The sequence below is a fragment of the Coffea arabica genome, chromosome 3e, assembly GCF_036785885.1.
Source record: "Coffea arabica cultivar ET-39 chromosome 3e, Coffea Arabica ET-39 HiFi, whole genome shotgun sequence".
NCBI classification, from domain to species: Eukaryota; Viridiplantae; Streptophyta; class Magnoliopsida; order Gentianales; family Rubiaceae; genus Coffea; species Coffea arabica.
The window spans coordinates 42,600,201-42,608,199 of record NC_092315.1 but is presented as its reverse complement, the minus strand read 5'-3'; positions in this window follow the sequence as shown (position 1 = coordinate 42,608,199).

The window sequence follows — 7,999 nt, the reverse complement described above, 5'->3', positions numbered from 1 at the left end:
ACTTAGATGTGATTTGAATATGATCGACACAGTGGGCATTTCTCAAGCAAAGATTGCCCCAATTTGTAATTTATCAATCAATGTGACTGATTTATTGGGGGGCCAATAGAAGTAGGCAAAATATGAATTGTACAGTGAAGGTGAAAAAGGTATCGTACTGGGTCTTTTGAGTGACCTCTTTTAATTCTGAGCACTCTTATTGCATAACTCGGATCACCAATCTAGTGTATACATTTGTGAGTTTTCAGGCAAGAGGTTGAAAAAATCTCAATTTAGTCTTATTTCTCAAAATTCATCATGAAATCTCCAATGAGCAAAAATAAACAATGAAATGTACATGAATATATATACAAAACAATAATTGTCCAAAACTTTATTGCTGAAAAACAAAAAAATCTCGTTCAATTATAATACAAATGAGAAGAGAAAAACTTCTAAAAACCTCCACATATATACACTTTTTGTCCCCATTTCTTTTGGAACAAAATGTATTAACAAATCAAATAAACAGAATTTTTCTTTGAAAAATCATTATAAAGCCTCTCAGAGACTTTAACCTAGAGCTTTCAGATGGATCTTTCATGCTTTTATTGCAAGGTCTGCCCAAGAATCAAGTATTACCTTTCAGACTTTATCGGATCAAAATTGTTATCAGATATAGAAAAAAATATTTCCACCTTATTGAAACATTTTTATAGATGCAGGGGAGGGAGAAAACAAAAAAGAAAAATACCCTGAGTTAGTAATCAAGACTATAAAATCGGTATGCATGTCCTATGGGGGAGTCCTTTTATGCCAAAGGTAGGCCTAGCATGAAAATGCAATCCTCTAGGGTAGGCACCATACAATACCTGATGAATCCGATCAACTGATTGAGTGAAAAATGATTTGAAAAATTTGGCCAATTTGGAGTGAGAAGAAACATTTGCCCGAATAAATGAGGACAAAGTCCGAATAGATTGCTTTCTTTGATCAACACATGATATGTGAAAGAGAGCTTACTCTTGAAAGGATTGCAATACCTCGACTAATTTATTCAGTGAATTTTAGACTTAAACCCTAAAAAGGAATAAGCGGATCAAGAGGATAGGATGAAATTGATAATTTATTCAAAATTGACTAGATTACCTAAAAAATGGTAAAATGGTCAAATGCATTGAATGAAATTTGATTATTTATTCAAAATTGAATGGGTCAAATGAATCGAATCAATTAATCGAACAAATCGAGTGAAATGATGATTTATTCAAAATCGACCGAATTGCCCTAAAACTAGGCAAATCGGTCAAATGGATCGGACGAAATTGATGATTTATTCAAAATCGATGAGATTGCCCCGAGATGGGTAAACTTGTCAAATGAATTCAAAATCGATTAGATTGCCCTAAAAATGAACAAATTGATAAAATGGACTGGATGAAATTGAGGAATAAAAATGGCCCAGTGGATTGAATAGAATTGACAGTTTATTTAAAAATTGATCTATCCATTGGTAGATTCAAAAATTTATTACGATACATTAGTCTATGAGTCTTCTAAAATCAAATTTTGGCCTCAATTTATTTATCGTCTCAATAGCGAGGAATTATTTGTGAATTGTTTCAAATTAATGTCCTTTTCGCAAGGGATTTTTACCAATTTGATAAAATGGCCAAAAAATGATTATTAAACGCTCATATTCCAAAGACCGCTCTATGAAAATGATCGGATCCTACCTTACCTTGTGCACTACCCCTTTGGATGGTACAAAATGTAAACGTGCAAGTCTCCTTGGATTAAATATCCGAGACATAGGGCGGTTTATTGCTAACGTGGGATCCCCTAAATGGCATTCCCTTTCTATGGTTGATGCATGATGCCATTTTATCAAAGCGCGTAAATATGCAGTACGCAAATGAAACGTGTTCTAAAGGAACCCTCTTTTGTATGCCGGGGTGAGTCTAAAATGAAATGTATTCATGTTACAAATGCGAAGCATTGAATTTAAACGTGTCACATCAAATGGGGTAGGCTCCTAGAGAGTACCATGCCAGGACTCTTATTTTCTAGGGCTGATGAATGCAATAGAGACAAAAACCAAGAAAGGTTAGTTCAATCAGATAAATACACATAACACATTGTAGCGAAACAATACAAGAGATAAAGCAATAAAAAGAGGGGTTGGATCCCTCCCCTCGTGAATCGTGTCCCTAATAGGGTAAGGCAGACTCTACCCTAGGTAAACTATCATGGATGCATGAGGTATTGGCTCACTAATGCATCTAGACTCGACAGGTTTTAGGTCCCCGAGCCTACAGACTTGGAAACCAAAGGTCATCAATCCCAAGGTTCTTTGTCTGTGGCTCGAGCGATTCCCCAGACATTACTACGCACACGTCGTGTCACGGCTACATGTCTGAGTGAATCTATTAAAAATCCTCAACCTTCGACTAAAAGTTAAAAGCTATCAACCCAAAGTTTAAAGCGGAAGATTGAGTGACCCCTCAGATCGTGCTACGCACACGTCGTGTCGCGATCACACGTCCAAGTGGGTCGTCTAAAATCCTAATAGGGTGGAGTGGCGTGACAAGCCACTAAAAGAAAAATAAATGAGGGGTAAATAATTAAAGCGTATGCACGTATGCTAGTGCTCGTTTGGAGGGGAGGGATCGAGGACCAACGCGAAACTCTAGGGTAATGTCCCCCACCCAAATGCAATGCAAATCGCGGGATCACATAGATAAACCATTCATCCATCAAATCAATCGTACGCAAATGTGTGAGGGAGTGAATTGATACGTACGAAATGCAAAATCCTAAAAAAGGAAAAATGCAATTCTAAACATCCAAATGCGATATATGAAAAGGTTAAAAGAAGAAAAAAATTGACTAAATCAAATTTGCTCGGACTCTCTAAGTCCCCAGTGGAGTCGCCAACTGTCGCGCCCTATTTTTTGAAAATAAAAATAAATAAAATAAATGGGTTAAAAAGTGAATTTTTATTTTCAAAAAATGAATTTTGATTTACAAAGAAAATGAAGAAAACATGGGTCTAAATGGGACATGAAAATGCGACGATTTGACCCAAAATATAGTTTAAAAAGGGTTTATTGAATGAAAAATGGAGTCGCCACTTGGCATAGAGTTAAAGTGTACCAAATCACCTAAAATGAAATTTTAAATGAAAAATGAAAAAACCGCTTTTAAACGACTCCAAATCTACATAAACCAATGAAAAAGGTTCGGGAGTCACATTTGACGAAGGGGAAGGCAAGGATAAAAATCCAAGGCACCCCTTCGACCTAGCCATGGCTAGTTGCGCGATTTAGTCAAAAGATTTTCTTGTTTTAACCAAAGAATTTATCACATTTGGATGTGCTATATGAATGCAAACCCTAGACCTAGGGGGACAACGGGGGGGGGCGAAATTTCTCTTCAAAACTCGAATGGTACCAATCATATTAATTGTGACGCCCAATAATGACTCTTTGGAGAGGTCACGAATAATGCAGAAATATGAGACTCTAAAGAGAGGAAAGGGATAAAATAATTATAGAAATATACATGTTTTAAAGGAATGCATCATGACGGGTACGGGGGACTAATGCTCGTGACTCAATTTTCCCTTTAAATAGAGGGAATACGAGCGTGCTAAGGCTAGAAAGCCAAACTCGTCAGTATTCCACATCCAAGGGGCATTCCCTAATCTAATCAAGCAAATGCCCTATCCCAAACCTAATTCTAGCATGAAATGCAATTCTAATGTTATGTATCATACATAGGGGTATATATATAGGGAATTTAGGGATAAGGGTTATACGTATAAGGAGGGATGTCATGCAACATGGTGAAAGAGGCCCTAAAAATAAAAAATATGCATGAGATGAAATGATCACACAATCATGATCTAGCGCACGAAGGGCTCCTAAGGGCTAGCGTAGGACTAGCCAACATCTACGCTCTCTCACAAGCATTGAACTTGCAAGAGCTCGAGGGGACAACCATGACTAGCATTGGGCTAGCCACGGTTACGTGCATTTGCACCCATCATACACACATATAAGTAATGTGCATAATTAAGGCAAGTAGACATGTGAGCACGTAATTCACATAACACATAAGCATGCATACCTAGATGCCAAAACCTAAGAAAAGCGGTTAAACACATAGCACCTAAGCATGCACAACACATAAGGCAATTAAGGCCCTAACTATTACATTTTTAGGGGAGAAGGCCTACTACAATCTAAAGGGGGGAATAAGAAGGAATAAAACAATTAAATCCCTAACTATTACAATTTTGGCATTCGAGTGCCTCCCAAATGATAAAATTAAACTAAAAGTAAAGCAAAAACTAAGCAACTAAAGAAATAAATAATGTGAAAATGAAATCAACATGTAAGGTAGTGCAATTGCACACATAAGACACATATGCGCACGTAGGGTCAAATAAAGTCAAAAATAGAGGATAGAGTGTACCTCCCTCGCAATGGTAATCAAATGAAGGAAAAATTGCTTCAAAACAATAAAAAGGTCAAGGTACCACTTTAATTAAGAAAAATTAAAAGAAATGTGCAAATACAAAACTCACTTGATCATAAAGCCCCTAAATTCATGCATTAAGTGCAATTTAAACAAAGCATGGTAATTAATTGAAGCAAACAAGCAATAAAGTTGTAAAATTAAAGCTGCCAAGGACCAAATTGAGGACATTATTCAATTGGTTGGGTCATAGTGAAATGAAGGGAAACTTGGGGGGCCAAAGTCCAATTTTTGGAAATATTTTTCATGCAAATTCATGCAAAAGTGGCGTGAGAAACATTCTGTAACAAGCATTTCTGATGAAAACTTTCTGCAACAAAAGGTTGCAATTTCCAGCCGCAAACTTCATCCATAACCTTCGGCCATCCAAAGCTTTGCACTGACTCTAATTAACGCAGGTCCAAATACTTCTTAACAAGGCAAATCTTAGAATAATTTCAAACAAGTTTCATGCAAAGAACGAGCTTCTGCAACCGAAAAACTGTTCTGCAATTCCCTATTCCTTTAGTTTTCCGTGAGCTAGGCTACTCCATGTTCACGTCTCTTTGCACAACAAAAAGAGGGTTGAAACCATCTCATGCCATTTTCAAAAGGAAACAATCCCCACCCTCTTGTATAATGATCCAAGCATCAGCTATTCTGCCCAGTTCTTCTCTTTTTTTAACAAGTCTTTGAGATGGGAACGTGTAGAATAGGAAAGAATTCAAGTGAAAGAACAGCATATAGGACTCGGATAACAAAAGGGCAGCCCCAAGTGCAAGAACCTAAAGGCACAATCTTGGGGAAGGGGGAGGGGAAAGATAAAACACCACAAAATGATATGAACACTTGCTGCAAAACATCGACCCAACTCAACTCATGAAATGAACAAAAGAAATGAAACCCAAGATTCGCGGCTCATGTTACTTCAGTTTCACGGACGGAAAGAAACTGATAGACTTTATCCGTGAGTTCCCAATCAGAAAGATTCAAAACGCAGCTTTGAGTATAAACCCCCAAGACTAGGACAGAAGGGCAATAGAAAGAACAAGGCAGCTTCAAAATTTCAGGTTCCTTACGAATTTCTGATTAAGGAGGAAAAATTATTTCAACACTACAAGCATAGTCATACTCAAACATTGAACGCAAAATGAGAGGAAAGGAGAAAGGCTATGCACATCCAAAGTGGAAATCACACCTAGAGCTACTACTTATGAACGTAAAAACTTCAGCTAATGTTTCAAAAAATTGCAGGCAGTGCCCGCTGCTGCAAGAAACAAATGCCATGTTATGGCTCACTGCTATGCTGCACGTTGCTACTTTGAATTGCATCAAGCACATGCGTGGGATACCATCAAACAACAAGCAAAACTCAAAAGAGAAATCAAGACATTCCAGAAACCTAGCAACCCAAAAAAATCGAATGGACGAAATTGCAACAGATAAACAAGAACTGTAAACAAGAACTTGACATTCATTAGACTCCATACAACCCTTATGAATCACTGCCACAACTGAGAAGATCTAATGTATAAAGGCAACATCTTTGGGCAGTAGACCATGAACCAACGTGAAGAACAACCATTGCAACTCCTAAACATATTCACAGGCTCAAACCAAACGATAACACATATTCATCAGACACCAAACAGACCCATAGTTCTCATGGTCTCATAATTTATTAACCAAAGTTATCCGTAGGAAAAGGCTAGAAGGAATCTTACAGAGCTACTTCCTGATAGGGTATAGCAGTGATTTTTCGGAGAACAGTCGCAGATGACACTGAGATTCCTCGCTCAGCCTTTTTGTTTTCTCAGCCGCTATTCTTTTTTGCTTCCGTTTTCAGCCGTCAACCAAAGTCCCTCGATGAAGGTCTGCCGGCGCTGATGGAGGGCTGGAATGGTGGCAGTAGTGAAGGTTAATGGTTCCAACGGCCCTTTTGCTCCTTGGGGAAGTGACACCAGACCTCCTCTCTTCCTTGCTCAGAAAACTTTCTTCCGTTGTTCTGAAACCCAGCCCTTTTCCCTTAGATTTTTCAGATTGTTCCCTCTCTCCCAAGTTCTCAATCTCTCTTTTCTTCTCCACCACCTTCCCTCAGCCGTCCCTCAACTTTTCTCTCCATTTGACTTCAGCCGCCTCCCCTCTACCCTCTCTCTCAAAGGTGCGTTTTTTTGTTCTCCAAAACCCAGCCGCCACTCGATGCTCTCTTCATTTTTCCTATCCCCCTTACCTCAGCCGTCATTAGCTCCTTTATATAGGTGTCCGAAACCCCCCCGTAACCTAAGACCAAGGGACGAGATTTGGAGCTGCATTTTGGCTCTTCCTATCAAGACCATCAGATGACATCGTGCATGAAGCTTGCTTCTTTTTCATTTTTTTTTTCTTTTCCTCTTTTTTTTTATTTAATTAATAATAAACAAAATGTAAAGAAAAATAACAACTTAAGTAAAACAGAATAAAATGAGTAAAACTAGGCATAAAAGATAAAACACTAAAAGCTTTTTCTGATTGATGATTTTTCTTTTTCTCTTCTTTTTTCTTTCTTTTCTGAAATTTAGTATGTGAAAAAAAATGCCTTTAACCTTAAATCAAACAAAAATGAGACTCGAAGACAAAAATAAATAATAAAATGAAAATAAACTAAACATAAAAATAAAAAACCTAAAATTGAAACAAATAAAGCTAAAATTAAATTAATTAAACAAATAAAGTTTAAAATCAAAAATTTGGTGTCTACAGGGGGTCCAGGGGGCGACGCGCCCCGGCTGGGGGGTCTGGGGGGTCTTTGAACCAAAGACTAAGGAACATAGAGCGCTATTATCTGAAGTACTGAAGACTTTGAATAAGATCTAATTCAACTGGCTGAAGAGACTAATGTGGGAATTATAAGGTCTTTGGTTCAATTCTGTTTTATCTTTCTGCCACCAAAAGGCCAATAACTCATCTGCACACGCATGGTGAGACAATGAACGACGAGAAACAAATAACTTTCATTTAGACCTGGCAATTAGGCGGGTTGGGCAGATTTTGGACGGGTTAATATTCGATTTTCATTTAAATGGGTTATACCCAACCTGCCCAACTTTAGATTAGGTTGATTTTGGGTTGGGTCATATTAGATTATCTCAAACCCATGATCCAAATATGACCCAACATATTAATTCATACATTTTAATACATAAACTTTTTTTCACATACATTTTAACAGACAAAAAAGATTTTTTCACACATATAAACACATTTTCACATACATAAATATATTTTCACACACACTCACTTCTTAAGTTCCTTGAAAGCACATCATAAATAGAATAATATTTTATATTACTTGTATTGTGAATTTTAGATAATAAATTGTACATTTAAATAGATTAGCTAAAAAAAATTGTTTACTTTATACTTTTTAATACTACTAATTGATTGAAACTTATTAAATGAATGGAGACATTACTGCATTTTGGTTTTTTGGACTCGGTAATTAAGAGGGAAAATTAATTGT